Here is a 20,817-nt window from a genome sequence, read left to right on the forward strand (position 1 = left end):
GGGAAGATTGGGAGATTTAGCACCCACCTACAATCCTCTCATTCGTGTTTCCTTAGTCTCCTGTCCCAGGACACAGGAGAGGGCGGGGTTCCGACAATGCCCCTGGGCCATGATCCACTAGGTGATGGGCGTGGACCTGAAAGTGCAGAGAAGCAGGAACACAGGTGAGAAGTAGGGACCAAAAGAAGGGTGGGTGAGGGCAGGAACCCCCGTTCCATCTCCTATTATTCCCAGGATGATAACCCGCACCCCACAGGGTTTTTGTGAGGACAGAGACGTGCAGAAAGCGTGCAGCTGGTCAGAAGTTGCCGATGAACCTGGCTGAGTCCTCTGGGCTTTGGAATGAAACAGACCTGGGTTTGAATCAAGCTCTGTTACTCCCTAGCCGCGGGGCCCTTCTGAATCCCCTTTTCCTCCCTGCATTTTAGTTTCCCCATCTATAAAATGGGGAACAGAGTATGCGCTTCGCAAATATGATGTCATGTGAAATGAAATGACAGTTTGTCCCCAGCTTCCTTGGTCAGCTGGTCACTTTGCTGTTTTTCAAAATGCAACTTCTTGGCTTTATCTCTGAGTCAATAAAAGTGCAGTGGGGTCTGAGAATTGGTAATTTTGATAAATAAGTTTTGGGAAACACCAAGAAAGTATGTGAAGTGCTTAGCTTTCAGTGTATTTATGACCATTTAAATTTTAGCACATGACACATAGCGTTATGGTAGTTACTATTTTTTGCGTTGAACAGAACCTGGCCGTGGGGGGAGTCCATGCAGCCTCCTATGGACAGCACTCCCTCCTCCGTCCCCCCCTTCCCTCCTCACCCCCCTCCTCTGTCCCTTCCACGGTAGCCAAACGGTGCGGCTTTCCACCGCACACCATCCATCAGCTCAGGTCAAGCACCGCTGAAAGGTTCACTCTCAAAGCAAAGCGCTTTCTCTCTCATTTCTTCCAACAGAGCCAGGAAAGGATAGCATCCTTAAAGCCTGCTCGGGCCCAGCCAGCAATGTTTCTCAGCACTCTTTGCTTTTGGAGAGCAAGGGCATAATCATTGCCTCCTGGATCAGCAAAGGTCCAATCAGAGGGAAAAAAAAAAAAAAAGGAAAAGAAACTACTCCAAGTTTTTTAAACTGAGGGAATTTATATACACAGGGGATTGGTAACACACAAGAAGGAAGAGCTTTGGGAGACAAGTGGAGGCCTGTGATGAAACCCAAAGCAGGAAGGCTGGAAGGAAAAAGGGAGGGAATGGGGTTGGCAGAGCCCAGGGCTGGGTCTTCTAGAAGAAGTTGGAAACCATGGCACATATGTCTTGTAGGGGCTGGAGCCTCGGAAAAGGCAGGGAATCTGTCTGAGAGGCTGACTGAATCTGGGGGACAGGGAGAGGGAAATTTTCTGGCTTTGTTCTTCCTCCCACCATCCCATGTCCTGCTAACCTGGCCAGCTGCTAACTGATTCAGGAGCCTGGGAAACGCAGCCTGCAGGGGTAGGGGGAGGGGTGTCTCTGTCATAAACGGGCCTAAGACCAGCCCACCCCTTTCCCTCAAATGCCCTGGAGCAAGGGCCAGCAAACTATGGCCTGTGGGCCAAATCCAGCTTGCAGCATGTCTTTGTAAATAAAGTTTTATTGTCACACAGCCAAGCCCATTTGTTTATATATTGTCTATGACTGTGTTTGTGCTACAAGAGCAGAGCTGAACAGTGGCAACAGAGACCATATGGTCTACAAAGCCTAAAATATTTACTATCTGGCCCTTTACAGAAAAAGTTTGCAGGGCTCTGCTCTAGGGGAAGGTATCTATGGTAAAAATGCCTCCTCAAGGAGGGCAGCTGCTTGGGCCTGGGGACTTGTAGGGGAAGGCAGAGAGAGGATGAATGTGGGCCTGGAGAATCTCTCCCTCTGTCACTAGCTTTGGCCACAGAAGCTGTGATTTGATTGGAAGGGATTTGAGTCTTCCAGCTTGACTGAGAGTTCCATCAGGGTAAGGACTCTGGAACCCCAGGATCCATTAGTACTGGCTGAAATTGGTCATTTCTCATCCTTGGGAAGTGGAACAAAATGTTCCCATCATGCACCATCTAGTAATTGCTTATTTCAACTGCACAAGGCCCTAGTTATCCAAAGATAATTTACACTAGGGTCAGCCTACTGAAAGTCCATCTCCTTTAAAAGGGGACCAAAATTTCACTGTAGACAGAAGGGAAAAAGTGAAGGAAAAATATGGAAAGATAGAGTTATAAAATTGGAAAAGCTAAATTTTGTATTAGGTTGGATGTATTTAATATAATTTCAGTTTTGCTAACAACTCTGCATTAAATCTTGGGATAAACAAAAAGTGAGTCACCTTTTTTTGCCCCTATTTCTCAACCAAAATTAAGTGACGGCATGATATGACACCCTTCTCTTCAGGTTTGACTGACAACATGATTGTAAAGATTATTATTATTTTATTTTGCAAAGTTTGAGAACTTCACCTAATTTTTCAAGGCCCTCTTAATCCACTGAAGTTCATATCTAAATTTCAGTGCTCTGGAGGAAATCTCAATCATCTCATCCTAGATATAACTTGGACTGACACATGCTAGGTGCTCACCAGATATTTCAGAAAGGAGTCAAATCTAGAGGGAATAGGAGAAGCCATAATTGGCACTAACTGATTATGTTTTGGAAACTTAGAAGCATGAATGCCTTGCTCTGGTTGAAAGTGACAGAAACCCAACTGGAAGTTGCCTAGGCCCATAGGGGATTTTGGCACATGGAATCCAAGCAAGGGTTGAACAACCATAGGAAGGGCTGCCTCACAGGCCCATCCAATGGGCCTGATGAACCATTGGAAGCAGGACCACTGTTCTGCAGTTTCGGTTCCTCTGCAAGTGTTAGCTTCCCTCTCTCGTGATGGACAAGTTTACTCCATGTGGCAGGAAAACATGGCGATCACAGGTGTTGACTTTTTCAAATCACAGTTGTACCAACTAGAGAGGGGCCGCCTCTTGGCTTCTGAATGACACAACTTGGGTCAAGTTCCTATCCCACCAATTGATTGTGGCTTGAGGCCAAAGAAGCACTTGGTAGCTCTTGTTGAAATGTTATGGATAGAGCTGGGAAAGGAAGAGTGACCGGAAGAGAGAGTTCTGGAGGAAACAGAATAATAGATCCCCTCTACAATGGGCTTATCTGCCATGCTCAGTCCTGGTCCTCCTACCCAGACATTGCAGCAAAAAGAGTTTCTTGGACGCTTGTGAGGCTCAGACTTTGGCATGTTGGTCCCAAATGTAGTCTGTGCTCTAACTCGCACTCACTTTCTCATCTTTCAGGCATGTCTCCTCCATGAAGCTGTCCCAGTCTCTCCACTCCAGAGTTGTCAGCTTTCTTCTTTGTACCTCATTTAATTTATACTTATGTGCCTACACATGTAATATACTTACGTGCTTGTGTATCTGTGAATGCTGTGAATATTTGAGGGAGGAGGTTATAGGTACCTGGCAATTGGCATGTACACAGCACTTAGTAAACACTCAGTATATCTTTGTTCATGGAAGGAGGGCTTCCAGATATCTATCATCACATGAAGACAGCACCTGGCATCTCCATTTGTGTGACTTTTAGGAAAAGGAGGCAGCATAACACAGGGGTTAAAAACCCAAACTTTGGAATCAGCAAGTATGAATTCCAGTTCTGGCTGCTTACTGGCTGCATGAATTTGGGCACCTCTCTGAGCATCAGAGGTTAAGACAGGGTGATCATGGTAATAATAGTATCTTCAGGCAACACATAGTAGCACATAGTAGGCCCTCAAAAAATGGTAGCTATTATGATTGGGTGGTGAACCTGTCCTCATTTTTTCTTTTCTGTGAAATGGAGATGCTGCTGCACCGTAGAATTGAGGCAATAAACCAGGCAACAAAATTCTTCAGAGGAAACCTTCCCCATAACTCCACAGCTCACTCGTTGGGAATCTTGAAGTTCTTTGGGGCAGCAGCAGCTGATCACTATGTCAGACAGTGGCTTACTTGGATTTCACTTTACCCACTTAAATGATGTTGATCTACACAACAGTGTTTCCGGGGGAGGCTGGATGCATCCAATTAGAATGAACAAGCAGCACACGCTCACCAATCAGGCTCTGTGAATGGCAGACCCCAGCTCAAACTTCTCAAGTTGAAGCTTCCCTTGTGAATAATTTATTCCATCTTCCTTTCAAGCCCCAGTTTGTGATTTCATTCCATTTAAGATAGGACAGATTCTTTACATAAAACTCATACCATATCCATTCTATTAATCAATGATCATGGAAAGAAAACATTTTCCCCCCTTGGCAAGTGAAGGTAATCATTGAAGTGAGCCTCCACCTACCGATGGCAAATGCCCAGGTTAGATGGTGTTCCCGCCTGTCATCCTTTCCCGCCCTGTAACCTTGAGCTTTGCTGGGTGTGTGCACAGGTCAGAGGATGGTTGTTACCTGCCTGGCTTGATACTTGCCTTCTCTTGTGCACCTGCCCCTTTAGACTCTTCATTCTGAAAGAGGAAGGGGCTCTCCCATAGCTAGAACCCCCTTAAAGCAGCAGTTCTGATCTGAGAATTAGCTGGCTCTTATAAAAATACATATTCCCAGGCCCTGCACCGAGGGTTCTGGTTCGGGAGGTCTGGAGTGGGACTGAAAGATGTAAATTTGTTCACACGTTACTGGTGATTCTTATAATCAGGGAAATTTGAGGAACAATGTTTTAGGTCAGTCCTCGTCAAGACTCGTCTTGGTATCTTACGTGCAGAGTCAGCAGGTCTGGAATAGGGCCTGAGATTCTGCATTTCTCCTGTGCTCCCAGGTGTCCATGCTGCCGGTTCACAGACCACACCTAGGCGATTGCTGTTGCTAAACTGCTGGGTCTTTAAGAATACATTAGTTTGCATAAGAGATTTAAGAGGCTGCCGATTTGCATAGGCTATTTATTGGGGGTTAGGTAGTTCAGAATCCCCTTGAGGAATATTGTTTTGCATAAATGACAGTGACATATTCAGATTTTCTTTAGGGGGCCTTCATTGTTTAGGGCAATGGACTTCTAAACTGACACATCTCATGGGGTGTGGGGAGAAAAATTAGACTTTTTCTAGTTATTTTTCATTCCATCCTTTGAAAATCTGCCCCCTGCCCCCCACCATGGATGTTTTAGAATCATCCCACATTTCCATATAATAGGACATACATATAATCTACATATACATGTATGTATACTGGGGGTGCATGCTTGAAAATATTTTATTAATGGGGTGTGCTGTAAGAAAATTTAGAGTTCCAGGCTTTAGGTTCTCAGGAAGGGAATGAGTTTCAGGGGGAGGCGTGGTTTCTTAAATGATGAGGTCATTGTGTCTGAAAGAAGAGAAGGGACTGAGCAGCTAACACTCCTTCCACCCAGCTCACAGATCACAGCAGTAGAGGTCATCCAAAGGGCAGAAGGTCAAAGAGTAGTGTATTCCCCGGACCTCCATTGCAGGAGGGTCTCTCTCTTTCTTGTCCCCTCTGGTCCCTCCACTTCAGTCCTGTTCCTGGAAAGGTGTTTGTGCCCAGGTGGCACAAAGACAGAGCTTGGCAGGATGAGCTGGTAGACCTTTTTTGGAGCAGGAGAAAGAACTCTGGACAGCAACTGTAATTTCATCTGTCCTTGAGTTACTGCTACCCCTCATCCCCATCATCCAATTTCTTGTCTTCTCTCCTTCCTAACTGAGTGATGCTGAAAGGTTTGACACACATCAATGTGATGAATATATTCAGAAGAGTCAGAGAAAGTGGTGGATTCAGGCCACTGACTTATGTCTCATGAAAGCCAAGGGTAGAGATGCAGTGATTAGAATTGCCTAGTAACTCAGACGGAAGGTACCAAGGACTCAGCTTGGTCGTGATCGTTGGTTACCAGATCAGTCCCCATTCCCAAGGACACTGTCTTCCAGTGGGTCCTCCAGGGTCCTCGGGGCAAGGTACTAAGTTAATACGAGGCCAGTGGCCAGCAGAGCCATAGGAAATTTTATCAGGCCAGAAGTGTGTCTTATGGGAGTCAAGTAACATCCAGGACCAAGCCTGATTCATGGCCCAATGGTGCCCTGCATAAGGTGACTTTTTCTAGTATCTGCCTGCCGATTATATGTTCACTGGATGAATAGGAGATTTTGATTCTGCTGCTTCCAGATGCTCCTGGTAGCTAAGTCGATTAGTCCTTTGGACCCTTCAGCCCCCATTCATCCATTCACCATCAACAAATCATTTTTCAGGGCCAAAAATTGCTCTAAGGGCTGTATCCAGGGATATGGCATTGAACAAGACAGAAAAGGGCCTTGTCCTCTTGGAGCTCACTCTCTTGGAGTCAGATGATAAACAAATAATCAAGTAAATAAAGGAGATATTTCCTGATGCTGGTAAGTATTATGAAGAAACCAAAGCATGATAATGGGATAGAGAGTGACTAAAGAAATGACCATAGACAAGATGGTCAGATCACATTTGAGCTCAGGCTGAATGAAGAGAAGCCAGCCATGGATTGATCTGGGCAAGAGCCTTCCAGGCAGAGGGAACTAACTTGGCCTAATCAAAGAACAGAGAGAGGGCAGTGTGGACACAGAGTGAAAAGCAGGTAATAATAATAAAGGGTTGACCTTAAGACTGTTCTTCAGTGTTGGAGACTGTCATGGGCTTCCTGCCTAGGGCCACCACTGGACACAGAATGCATCTAGCCTGAGCCATTCAGTGAGACAAGACGGTATACCAGGCGACGCTGGAGATGTGATACACGGGTGGCTGGACGATTTCCAATGCTGACCATAATGTTCCCTTGGCTCCCAACAAAACTCTGGACAGCACCCAAGCTGTATTATCCACAGCACTTACTAGTGGCCACCCTGGGATTGTCTGACACTTTTGTCTTACAAGCTTTTCTTTTCTTCTACAAGGGGATTTTTGTACAATCTTGCCCTCTGCCTTTGAACACAGATCTCAGTTCTATTACAGGAATTTCCTTGGTGCACACACCACACAAGTACTCCTTTGTTAGACTTTCTCTAGTTATTTTCTAGAAAAATAACCACCACACTCTTCTGCTTTAGAAAAATCTCTTCCTTTCTTTCCTTTTACTCTCTTCCTTTCACTTGACAGCCTCAAAAGGTCTTACTTAAACAGACTTGCTAAAATGGTAGAGCTTTTTGGGTGATATGTCTGTATTAGGGTGAAGGAAAAACTTTAGTTAGTTTTTTTTCTTTTTTGATTGTGAGAATGCTTAAGATTTACTCTCTTAGCAAACTTCAAGCACACAACACGGTATTACTCATGACAGTCATTACGCTGCACCTGAGATCCCCAGAGCTTATTCATCTTGTCACTGAAGGCTTTCACCTTTGACCAGCATCTCGCATCTCTCCCACCCTCCATTCCACACTCTGCTTCTCTGAGTTCGATGAAAAATCTAGTGTTTCACTGACAGTAGCAACATCACGGAGAGCCACGTTGTCAACCTCAAAAGCCATTGAAAGGGCCCAGGGTTGAGTTCAGGATCTACACGAAAGCCTCCCTTGATTTCTCTGTCATCTTGTGAATTAAACCTGCTTTTCACCCTCCTCAATGATGCACATCCTACTGTTGTCACCAGCAGAATGGCGATCCCACAGTTCTGGTCCTCTCAAAGAGAAAGAATTCACTCGAGAGACATAGAGCAGTTTTAAGTAGCAAGAGTTTTACTAAGCAGAGTGAAAGTATGCTCACGAGAAAGGATGAGAGTGGGCTGTCTGGAAACCAGAAGCAGCCTGAAATGGGGGTAGGGTTGGGTTATTTATTTATTAAAAAAATTTTTTTATACCGTTATTGGAGTATAATTGCTTTACAATGTTGTTAGTTTCTGTTGTACAACACAGTGAATCAGCTATAAGTATACATATATCCCCATATCTCCTCCCTCTTGCGTCTCCCTCCCACCCTCCCTATCCCACCCCTCTAGGTGGTCACAAAGCACCGAGCTGATCTCCCTGTGCTATGCAGCTGCTTCCCACTGGCTATCTATTTTACATTTGGTAAGGGTTGGTTTTTTTAGAGTAGTAGTGGTCCCTCCCTGTGTCATTTGACTGACAAGTTGATTGACAGCTTTAGGTTATATAACTTTTCTCCTAGTGTGCAGGCACTTTACCCATAAGTACCCAAGTGAAACCCATGGGGGGGGTGGGAGGTGGGGCAAAAACTGCAATGCTAATTTATTAAATTAAATACTGCATAATAAACCCTGGGTTACTTTGAGTTACCTTTTAGGTCTTGGTGAACCTGCGCCAACCTGTGCGGGCAATTTTATCTCACTTGGTCATGATATGGCTGGAAACCTAGCGGTGGTCCTTGACCGCAGGAGAAAAGATCTCTGGGAGTGTTCTGATCACCAGTGTCCAGGTGTGGGAGGGAAGGATGACCGTGTCCAGGGCGGGGTGGGGACCCGCTCATGTCTGACTAGCTACCTAACACTGCGTGCAGGGCATCTGCCTCTAACCTAACACTCTCTTATTTAATATATATATATATATATTTTTTTTTGTGGTACGCGGGCGCCTCTCACTGTTGTGGCCTCTGCCGTTGTGGAGCACAGGCTCCGTTCACGCAGGCTCAGCAGCCATTGCTCACAGGCCCAGCCGCTCCGCGACATGTGGGATCCTCCTGGACCGGGGCACGAACCCGTGTCCCCTGCATCGGCAGGCGGACTCTCAACCACTGTGCCACCAGGGAAGCCCTCTTATTTAATGTTTTAATTAACAGCGCTCACCAGAATTGCTTTATACAATTTTAGAGATTGCAAATAGGGAGGACTTCAGCTACTTCACTGTTAAATAAGCTACAGAGAAGGATTCTGGGACTCAACCACCACATATTTCTGCAGGATGTATGAATACTTTATTTAATTCAAAAACTATGAATGGAGCACTTATGATGTGCTGGGGCTGAGCTGAAGGACAGCGTTGAGTGAGATTTGGTCTCTGCCCTCTAGGATCTCATAGTGTGTGTGAAAGTCAAGTAAACAGGTAAGTGTAACACACTATTTGACAATGCATGGTGTGTTAATTTGTGTTCATTGTACCGTTATGTTTTTCTCTTTTGCTGTTTCAAGTGGTTTGCTAGACATGCATTTCTAACCCTTGGAGGTGTGGACAGGATTAAAAGAAGAACCTGTTTAAAGTCAGTGGTTCTTCCTGTCGTTTGTAAAATGCCTAAACTCACTGAAGAGATGAGGGGGGAGGAGGGAGGGCACTGGAGGGCAAAGGTTAGAGAAAGGACTTGCTCCTGGGGTCTGGGAAGGCTGAAGGTTGGCCGGTCACTTGATGAGTTGGTGTGATGTATGTGTGTCAGCTTGACTGGTCTAGTAGGCCCAGAGAGCTGGTCAAACGATATTGCTGGGTGTGTCTGTAAGGGTGTTTCTGAGAAGAGATTAGCCTCTGACTTTGTGGCTTGAGTTCAGAAGGTGGCCCTCACCTCTGTGGAGGTGCATCTCCCAATCAACTGAGGGCCTGTAGGGGACAAAGAGGTGGAGGAAGGGTGAATTTGCTCTCTACTTGGGCTGATACGTCCATCTTCTCCTGCCCTTGGACATCAGCAGTCTTGGGTCTCAGGCCTTTGGCTTTGGACTGGACCTACACCACCAGCTTTCCTGGGCCTCCAGCTTGCAGACGGCAAATCATGGGCCTTCTCAGCCTCCATAATTGTGTAAGCCAATCTCTCATAATAAATCTCTTTCTGTGTGTCTCTGTATGTCCTACTCGTTCTGTTTCTCTGGACAAAACCATACAGTTGTTACTTCCACCTCGCTCAGAAGCAACACCTCACAGATGTACAATTCACCTGGGATTCTGAACCCTAAGTGCCTGGGATTCCAGCTCTGGCAAAGATTTCTATGCCCCTCTCTCGGCCAGAATCCGAGAAACACAGGAATTCAAGGGACTTACACTGGTTTAGACCCAGAGTCAGCAAACTATGGCTTGCTGCCTGTTTTCTGTAAATAAAGTTTTATTGGGGCACAGCCGTGACCATACATTTATACAGCCTATGGCTCCCTTTGCAGCATAGCGTCAGAGCTGAGTAGTTGCAACAGAGGCTGTGTGGTCTGAAAGGTCAGAAGTCTTTATTATCTAGCCCTTCACAAAAATCCGTGCTGACTAGCTTGGACAATGTATGTGCCGGCAGTGATAACATAGGCCAAAAAACTAGCGCATAATACCTGAAGAGTTTGGGCTGAGTGAGACCTCGGGATTTTTGTATGACCCCCAGGGTTAGTGGGCTGTAGTGCTCAGGAAAGGTGTTCTGAGAATGACTGAGGTCAACTTTCCTACCAGTACAATAGGATGGGGACCCAGGGTTGGATTTAAGTTAATTTAAGGAGAACAAAGGAATGGGATAATGTTGCACGCTGAAGATTTGCCTCTGCTTTGGTAAAAATGGCACGATAATATGATAAAATGCTATTCTGTGCTTTCCACCCCTCCTGGAAATTCCTTATATCCCTGTCCTTCCCACCTCATTCCATCCTTATCACCCTCAGGGAAAGGCCATAACAGCAGGAATGCACAGAGGAAGAAAAAAAAAGACAATGCTTAGGTTTTGAGTTTCCAAACAGGCTTTCGAAACTCCTGGCACGTGACAATGATTTTGAAGGCCAAGGCTTGGTTTGAAAGAGCTAGGTTTTTTACAGTTTCAAAAGCCTGAATCCTGAAGAGCTTGAGGTGTAAGGTTTACGCCATATGAAAACAATTGGAAAGGGTAAATGAAGAATCAGTTTTATCACTACAGAGGTGATAAAAAATCTCCCTGGGAAGAGAGAGAAACAAAGAGAAAAAAAATAGGTGCTGATAAGTATGGAATCAGTTATTTATTGTTGCATAGCAAGTCAACCCAAAACGTAGTGGCTTAAAGCAATAGTCCTCATCTATTTTGTCAGAATTCTGCAAGTCTGGTGTGGAAGCTCCTCAGCTGATATGGCGTGGGTGGGGAAGGTTGAGGGTGGTTAGCAGGATCCATTTGCAAGATGGTTCATGCATATGGCTGGCAGGTTGGTGCCGGCTGTTGGTCGGAAGCTCATCTGGGGCCGGGACCACGTCCATGGATCTGGTTCCTCTCCATGAACCCCTTCTTGGGATGCTTAGACTTTTCATAGAATGGGGTCTGGGTTCCAAGAGCAAAGTGTCCCAAGAGAAGAAAGTGGAAATGCATAGCATTTAGATGATCTGATCTTGGAAGTCACATGAGGTCTCTCTTACCCTTACACTGTTGGCTGAGGCCGTCATAAAGTTCTGCTCAGCTTCAAGGGAAAGGGATGCAGATCCACTGCTCAGTGGATGGATTGTCAAGGTCACACTGTAAGTAGAGATGTGGGTTGAGAGACCATTGCTGGCCCTCTCTTTGGGAAAGCCAATCAGCCACAAGTATTTTAGAGAAGGGACCTTGTCCCTTGTCTCCTCCCACACTGAGCCTCAACGGGGAGGATGTTGAACAAATTCTACGTAGGTTTAGGGGAGCTGAGCCTCATCTATTCAGTCTCATAGAGAAGCTCCAATGCAGCCTGGCTTGGAATGGTGCCTAAGATGTGGCTGTGAGTGTTGTCTGAGCAGACTGGTTAGGGGCGGGCTCATTGAGTCCTTAACGTCCCCAGCATCTCCCAGGGAGCACAGAACACACTCTGTGTACCCAAGGTCATCCAAGGTCGGCATGGTTAAGGCACTGAGAGCCTTGCAGTGGGAGTGAGGGGGAATGGCCCTCACTGACTGGATACCAGGAACATTAAGAAGCCCCTGTGGTGTCAACAAGGAGTAAGGATGCTGATTAAAGACCAGACAAGACAAGGTACTCCTTAGTGGATACCAGAGGGCCAGAGAGTTACCCCACCAACGCCATGATGCTATGTAAGCCTCTCAGAAATTAGATGCGACTGGAAGGAGAAGGCAGAAGGGAGCAGACCATGAAATAACCAATGAAACCTTGAATTTGCTGAGTTCTTCCTGAATTGTCCAAGTTTATCCTCAAGTGAACAGGATTAGGTTTACTGCAGCCAGATAGAGTGGGGACTCTGGAAAATGATAAAATCCAGTTATAAGGAAATAAGAAAGATTATACTTTTGCTCCCCTGGGCTTGTGACTTTTAAATGTTATACCAGCTCTTGGCTATCTCTTGGAGCCAAGAGAGATACATTGGCTACAAAAGGCAGCACAGACACACACAGTTTGAAGGGGGTGGTGGAGTCAGGGCTTCGTGGTGAGTGAGTCGGTATGGGGTCCCGACAAATGACCCTAGGAACACCCAACATTGTGTTCACCCAACATTGTGTTCCCAAAGTGCATGTCTTTCCTGAGTCTTTGTAGAACTGAGGGGTAGCCTGGGAACAGATAAGGTTTGTTTTTTTTTTTTTTTTTTTTTTTTTTTTTCCGGTGTGCGGGCCTCTCACTGTTGTGGCCTCTCCCGTTGCGGAGCACAGGCTCCGGACGCTCAGGCTCAGCGGCCATGGCGCACGGGCCAAGCCGCTCCGCGGCATGTGGGATCTTCCCGGACCGGGGCACGAACCCTTGTCCCCTGCATCGGCAGGCGGACTCTCAACCACCGCGCCACCAGGGAAGCCCCAGATATGGTTTTAATCCTGCTCTTTCTGAAATGCAAAACGGAGCCACAAAATGGAACAAAAAATGATGGACACTTTTGCATCACTGTCCAATTTGGCCAAGGCTGTATCAGCTCCACGAGCAAACAAGTATCAGGCATCCCTCAGCAGGTATTTCCTTGAGTCTCATTAGTTCCCCAAATGGAACAGCTGTTGCCAAAATAGTTTGCTCCACCATCCCTGTGACTGCTCCCTGCCCGTCCAGCTCCCCCTGCTCTGGAGGAATTAATTGCATCTGTAGCGGAGCTCTGAGGCACCACAGTGATTCCTATTGGCCACCAAGGGGCTCAAAACAGCCAAGCTAAACATGGTGGGGAGGTGAGCTCTGTTGTCCCGGCTGACAGCCAGCATGCCAGGACCCCACTAGTCACAAGCACCTTCCCTGGTGCTGGGCAGGACTGGGAGGCTGCTGGACAGAAATCACATCCTGAGGGTGGGTGGGGGCCTACGGAGGGGGAAGCAGTGCTCAGAGCTCTTCCCACTTATTTTCTGCATTTAGGTTGACACTGTACTTTACCCTGTTTACAGCCGTCCCTGTAAGTGCTTCTTTGCGTCTGGTGGCTGTGCTTCTCAGACTTTAATGTGCACACGTGTACCTGGGGATCTTGTTAGAAAGGCAGGGCCTGGGATTTCCCTGGTGGCACAGTGGCTAAGAATCTGCCTGCCAATGCAGAGGACACGGGTTCGAGCCCTGGTCTGGGAAGATCCCACATGCCGTGGAGCAACTAAACCCGTGCGCCACAACTACTGAGCCTATGCTCTAGAGCCCGCGAGCCACAACTACTGAGCCCACGTGCCACAACTGCTGAAGCTCGCTTGCCTAGAGCCCGTGCTCTACAACAAGAGAAGCTACCGCAATGAAAAGCCCACCTGCTGCAACAAAGAGTAGCCCCCGTTCGCCCCAACTAGAGAAAGTCTGTGCACAGCAGTGAAGACCCAAAGTAGCCAAAAATAAATAAATAAAATAAATAAATTTATATTTAAAAAAAAAGGGCAGGGCCTGGGCTAGTCTTGGGTGTGGCCCCAAACAGCATTTTTGGAGGGATAATAATAATTATTATTTTTATTGTGGTAAAAGACACACAACATAAAATTTATCCTTTTTTTTTTTTTTTTTTTGTGGTACGCGGGCCTCTCACTGTTGTGGCCTCTCCCGTTGCGAAGCACAGGCTCCAGACGCGCAGGCTCAGCAGCCATGGCTCACGGGCCCAGCTGCTCCGCGGCATGTGGGATCCTCCTGGACTGGGGCACGAACCCGTGTCCCCTGCATCAGCAGGAGGACTCTCAACCACTGCGCCACCAGAGAAGCCCAAATTTACCATTTTTAAGCGTACAGTTCAGGGGCATTAAGTACCTTCATACTGTTGTGCAACTGTCGCCACCAGTCGTCTCCAGAACTTTTTCCTCATCCCAAACTGACACTCTGCACTCATCACACTACTCCCCATCCGCCTCCCCCAGGCCCTGGAAGCCACAGTTCTACTCCTGTCTCTATGAATTTGACAACTCTAGGTGCTCATATAAGTGGAATGCAGCATTTGTACTTTTGTGTCCGACTGACTTACTTGGCATAATGTTTTCAAGGTTCACTGAGATCGTAGCATGAATCAAAATTTCCTTCCTGTTAAAGGCCGAATAATATTCCCTTGTATACCACATTTGTTCACCCATTCATCTGTTGATAGACTTTTGGGTTCTTCCCATCTTTCGGCTCTTATGGATAATGCTGCTATGAACGTGGGCATGCAAACGAGACTGTGCCTTTTAAACAAATCCCCAGGAGGTACTGCTGTTTCTGGTTCTTGGACTTCACTTTGAGTAGCCAGTGGCTAAGGCCCTTGTTCCTAGATTAAGACCCCCTGGGTTTATGTCTTAGGTCTGCAATGTTTTACCTTGGGTAAATAATTTAACTTCACTGGTCTTAGTTTCCTCCTCTAAAATGGAGATAATAATGGGACCCCCTCAGAGAGCTGGAATGAGTATTAAATGAGATGATACATGCTAACTTCTTAGTACAATGCCTGGCATATATTAGGTTGAACCATATGAGACTGCCATTCTGATAGCTTAGAACTGTTCAGATATCAGAGATTTCATATGGTTCAACCTAATAACAAGCTTTTAGAATGGTTTTAATAATTGTTATTGAATAATGTTGATGTTAACCCTCATCTCCAAATCATAGTTACTCATCTCCTTGCTATGGCTGTTTTCAGGGGGCTCCCATGGGGAAAAGTCACCTTCTCACCCATCCCATCTGACCCCAGCCAGCAGTCACAGCTGCCACCCTGGCCTTACCTTTGCAGTGTGCCCCCTTACTCAAGCCCACCAAGGTAAGAAAAAGCCTGCAAGCATCAAGTGGTGTTTTCTGCATTTTTCTGCGTAGAGATGATTTTTTTTCATTTGTGTATATTTTATCCATACCAATGTATAGTTTTCCTAGTGACCTGATTTTACAGGGCTCAGCAGACTTTGGGGACCAATGGAACCTTATTTACTGAGACAGTGGCTTTTGCTGGCTCACGGCTTTACCTGTTTAGCACAGAATTGTTGTGGCCCTTTTCCTGGGTCTTCCCATCATTCCTGCAGTCCCAGGGGTATCTCACATGACCCTGACCTGTCCTCTCGCTTGCCTCCCTGTGTCCTCTGGCTCATCTTGGCTGTCTGACAGGGCACGAGAGGAGGGGACATTCACTGTGGCGGCTGTGCTGGTACCTCTAAGAATGCCAGCCTCCGGTCATGGAGGTGTTGCCCAACCTCCCCCCCCCGAAAAATCCCTGAGGTGCTGCAATAGCATAGCCTCTGAGTCTGTTCTTCCTGTATCCTGGTCACAATGCAGGGAGAAGGTCTTTCTCAGCGCTCTGGATCATATTTAATTTTGTGGACATAAAATTGTGTTTGGGTCTCTGTATCCGAGACCCCCTTCGAAACTGGATTTTTTGACTGCTTATCTCCAAGGGACCAGGTGGGGATAGACCCCAAGCCATCCTCACCATCCTTCCATATATCTTTGCCCCTAAGAGCCCAACCTCTCCTTGCTGGCCCCTTCTGCCACATTTGGAAAGCTTAACAGCTAACTTTTACTGAGGGCTGTGTTAGATTTTATATTTTTTCCCTATTACTTGCTCCTTCCATTGGAACAATATTCCTGCCCCACTGACACTGGGCTTGGCCACGTGACTTGCTTTGACTGATGGCATGTGAGTGGATGCAATGGACGTCTGATGCTTTAGGGCTGCTCCCTGTTTCTGCCAGCTCTCTTGTTCTTTTCCTTCTGCCACAGGGATGGCCTTCTAAGGGCTTATTCCAGATAGGGCTGCCCTTCCTCATGAGACTGAGAAGTAAACTTTTGTGGTTGTAAGCCACTGAAATTTGGGGGTTATCTGAGATCTCACAAAGCTGATTAATACAAGGGCTTACCATGTTCTAGGTACTGTTCTACATGTATTTATTTGTTAATTAATTTAACTCTTATAATGACTTTATGAAGTACATGCCAGTCAGGATAAGGTAGGTTTTGCTACAGTGACAAAAACCCCCAAATACTCAGTGGCGCCCTAAGAACTTACTATTTTTTTCCAGTTAAGAACTTAGTCCACTCATGCCATGTGTCTGCTCAGGTTCAACAGGGGAATCTGTTCCTCACAGTTACTGAGGGACCCAGGGTGATGGAGGTTCCAATCTGGGCATGTAGTCACAGTATAGGAAAGGGCATATAGCAAACAGGGCATTGGTTCTTACAGTTTCTGCCTCAAGGTGACACACCCCACTGTGCTCACCTTTCATTGGTCAAAGCAGGTCACATGGTGGATCTTGCATTGAACTCAGGTCTGTCTGACAAAAGCCTGTATTCTTAACTACTAAGTCCTACTGCCTTGCAAAAGGATCTGTGGTTTCCACCAGGAGAAGTGGTCTCGTTTTCAGACTCTCAGCTTCTCCTTGCTTCGAAATTGCAGACTGGTGGCCTAAGAGTTGGATTTGACCTCTAGATGTAATTTGTTTGGCTTTCTCAGTGTTAAAAACATTCTTAAAGATTAATTGTAGGTATTTAAAATTGAGAGATTTCACACACACACACGTCCCTTTCCCAAGTTCCTGGAACACTGAAGATCTGCTCACACTGGGATCCCATTCTGCACATGGCAACAAGGGATGGGGGCTGAGTTGGGCCATCCCTTTTAGATGGTGCTTCCTCATCCTCTCCTGCCCCCCAGCCCAATACCCGCCGGGTCCTGGCAGGCATGTGAATTTAGACCCCTGCCTTAACTCTCCCATGCTCAGCTTAGAGTGTGGCCATGCGGAAACCCCTCCGGTATCCAACCAACAGAGATTGGTGGTGGTGAGGGGGGTGTGACTTCTTGTCCAAAGAAATGAGCAGATAGACTGCCCATCAATAAAACTGTAACACAATAATCCAGAGTTGTCCCAGCCACTAGGACAAGCAGGTTAGACGTGCAGGAGCAGGCTCGGGGACAATCAAATTAAATAAATATGAATTTTATATCAGCAAGTTTTTGCCGCCAGCTCATTAAACAGGAGTAATAAGTGTGGGGCTGAGTACCTACTTAACACACTGCAGGCAGAAGGAGGGTTGATGAGGAAGCAGACAAGGGCCTCACTGGGGAAATCGATACAGGCAAGGAGAAGACATCCATCATAGCTGCTGAGGAGACCTGAGAACACCCCACCAGGCCCACATTGCAGCCCAATGAAGAGAAGGGGAGACAGAAGATAGAACATGAAGTGTTCAAGCCAGGGCCATGGTCCTCGTGAAATTAAGGGCTCCCAGCCATCACCTTGCTCCCTGTTCCCTCCCACAGGAATCCTTTGTCTCCTTGCCCCAGCACAGGTTGCTGCATACAGTTGTACAACCGCACAACAGTAGAGGGTGCCCCTCCCACCCTGTCTATGTGGCGGTATCCCTGGGACTTGTGCTATGTACAGTCTAAACAGCTGTCCATGGCGGTCTGGCTCCTGCACCACCAAGTCCCACTCATCCTTCCAAGCAGAGTTCAAATGTCACGGCCTTCCAGAAGCCTCTCCTAACCCCTCCTCTGAACTGCCTCTACTGTTTGCTGTCTCAGTTTTGGGGCATTTACCATTTCTCCAGAGAATTCTTCCCTGACCATCCCCCTGCCCTTCAACCTAAATGTATTTTCTCTAGTTATTCTCTCTTATAGCATCATGTTCTTTCCCTTCGTGGCATTTATCCCAATTTGTAATTAAATATTTATCTGTGTGGTTATTATTTCATGTTCTTTCTGCAGCTGGGCTTTAACCTGCCTAAAAGCAGGGGACCAAGCCTCGATTTGTCCACTGTTATTGTCTCACTCCCGGCACATAGTAGGTGCTCAATATTGAATGACTGAAGGAAAGGGCATACATATCGCTTCATTTACTACTCTGCAGGCTAGGAGAGGCCAGGGATCAGTCTTATTCATGCTTGGGTCCCCTGAGTACTTAGCGAAAGCTTAGCAAGCAGTAGGTGCTCGATAAGGACCTACTTGGGGACTAAATCACATGAGCTTCCATGATCAGATTTGCTCGACCTGCTCAGTTTGCTCTGGCCTTTTCCAAAGCAAACACCTCTTCCTGGACCTTCACCATTTGTACTACTCCTCTTTCTCCAACTTTCTGTCTGAAACGTTTGAGTATGTAATGGACAAACATGGGTTCAGATCTTCCTTGGATCAGTGCCTACCTCAGGGGTTTATCAATCTTGCCTGTTGCCTGCTATGTAAATAAAATTTGATTGGGACACAGTCCCGTTTGTTTACATGTTGTAGTTTTTGTGCTGTCATTGTAGAGTCCAGTAGTTGCCGCAGAGACTGTGTGACCCATGAACCTAAAATGACCATGAACTGGGACTTTACAGAAAGACTTTGGGGACCCCTGTTTGGCTTATAGCCTTGAACAAATAGTTTAAGCCTTTCTGAAACGCAGATTTCTTACTTGTAAAAGGATTTATAATAACCTCCTCATAAGGTGGTTGTGAAGGTTCACAGGCAGTAGGTCAATAAATGCTTGTTTGTTTCTCTCTTTTTCTTTTGTAAAGAGAATTCTGGTCCCTCTTCTGAATCTCAACAGCATCCCTGTTTTTAGTCACTTATTCAACCAACAGTTATTAAGCACCAACTAGATGCTAAATATTTTGTTAGGTACTGAGGATTCAGTGGTGAACAAGACACAGACTCTGGCCTCAAGGACCTCCTGGTCTATGAGGGGAAACAATAAACAGGTAACCCAACCCCAGTGCAATAACTGCTGGAGAGCAGGAACCCCGGGAAGTGGGAGCAACCTCTGCAGGCGGAGTTGGCATCCCGGAGGAAGCGACAGGCTGGAACCGGAAGGAGAGAGGGTGAGTTAGCCAGGGGAAAAGACCTTAGAAGGACCAGTCCCAGAATTCTCACTCTGCTTGTATTACAATACTTCCCTGCAGCACAGGATGGTGTGATGGCTGGGTACCTGCACCAGTCCCACTGGAGGTGATGCTGCGGATGGAGAGCCGTGAGCCGTGAGGTCGGGCAGGAAAGGAGGGGTTTGTCTTGAAGGGCTTGAAGGAGTCTCTTGCTCCAGGTCCATCCCCAGGAATGTGGGTGCTGAGTCCTGGGGTGGCCCCTGGCTGGGTGTGGCTTGGCCTGGTGCTCTGGGATGAGGGTGTTGGAGCCCCCGACTCCTGGTGGGGAGCAATAATGGACATGTGTTTTCTTTTAACATCTTTATTGGGGTATAATTGCTTTACAATGGTGTGTTAGTTTCTGCTTTATAACAAAGTGAATCAGCTATTCATATACATATGTTCCCATATCTCTTCCCTCTTGCGTCTCCCTCTCTCCCACCCTCCCTATCCCACCCCTCTAGGTGGTCACAAAGCACCAAGCTGATCTCCCTGTGCTATGCGGCTGCTTCCCACTAGCTATCTACCTTACGTTTGGTAGTGTATATATGTCCATGCCTCTCGTTTTGTCACAGCTCACCCTTCCCCCTCCCCATATCCTCAAGTCTGTTCTCCAGTAGGTCTGTGTCTTTATTCCTGTCTTACCCCTAGGCTCTTCATGACATTTTTTTTTCTTAAATTCCATATATATGTGTTAGCATACGGTATTTGTCTTTCTCTTTCTGACTTACTTCACTCTGTATGACAGACTCTAGGTCTATCCACCTCATTACAAATAGCTCAGTTTCGTTTCTTTTTATGGCTGAGTAATAATATTCCATTGTATATATGTGCCACATCTTCTTTATCCATGCATCCGATGATGGGCACTGGACATGTATTTTCAATTAAGCCCTCAGTGTCACCAACACAAGGGCCGGCAGGGCCAGCTGAAGAATCCTCATGAGGGATGGCCAGGTGACTAAGTGCTGTGTGGGCTGACTGCACCCTCCAGTCCACCACCTGGATGCAGCCGTGGGTAAATCAAGAAAATCTAGAATTCTGCATTTTCATATTGACGGCTAACCTTCACTGAGCATTCACTCTCTGCCAGGCACTCTTCTATAAGCTTTATATTAATGAGTGTGTTTAACACTCTCAGGTGTCTGTGAGGCGTGAACTATTATTACCCCATTTGGCATTTGAGGAAACTGAGACCAGAGTGTGTAAGAGGCACAGCTGGAGCCGGGATTTGAACCTAGGGACCTTGACCAGATTCTTTACAAAACCCTAGGTGAGGAGTGGGGGGGGGGGGCACACTAAACAGCTGGCCAAAGAAAAACTCTAGGTTGCCAACTTTAGACCTCTGATTAAGGGGACAGAACTGAACTTCATAAATGTGAAATGATGACAGTTTAAAAAATTTGGCTCAACTGTATAAAACACTGCTATTTCAAAAGCTGCCTTGTCCTTTCTTGGATCAAGATGTACCAGGCATTAGGGAAGGATGCCTGTGATGTGGTTCTCAAGCTTCAGTGTGCATAAGACCTTTTTTTCTGGGATGTTTATTTAAAATGCAGAGGATACGGGGAGGGGGAGAGGATACGGGGAGGGGGAAGGGTAAGCTGGGACGAAGTGAGAGAGTGGCATGGGCGTATATACACTACCAAATGTAAAATAGATAGCTAGTGGGAAGCAGCCGCATAGCACAGGGAGATCAGCTCGGTGCTTTGTGTCCACCGAGAGGGGTGGGATAGAGAGGGTGGGAGGGAGACGCAAGAGGGAGGGGATATGG

This window comes from Delphinus delphis, chromosome 15 (genome assembly GCF_949987515.2).
Source record: "Delphinus delphis chromosome 15, mDelDel1.2, whole genome shotgun sequence".
In the NCBI taxonomy this organism is placed as follows: domain Eukaryota; kingdom Metazoa; phylum Chordata; class Mammalia; order Artiodactyla; family Delphinidae; genus Delphinus; species Delphinus delphis.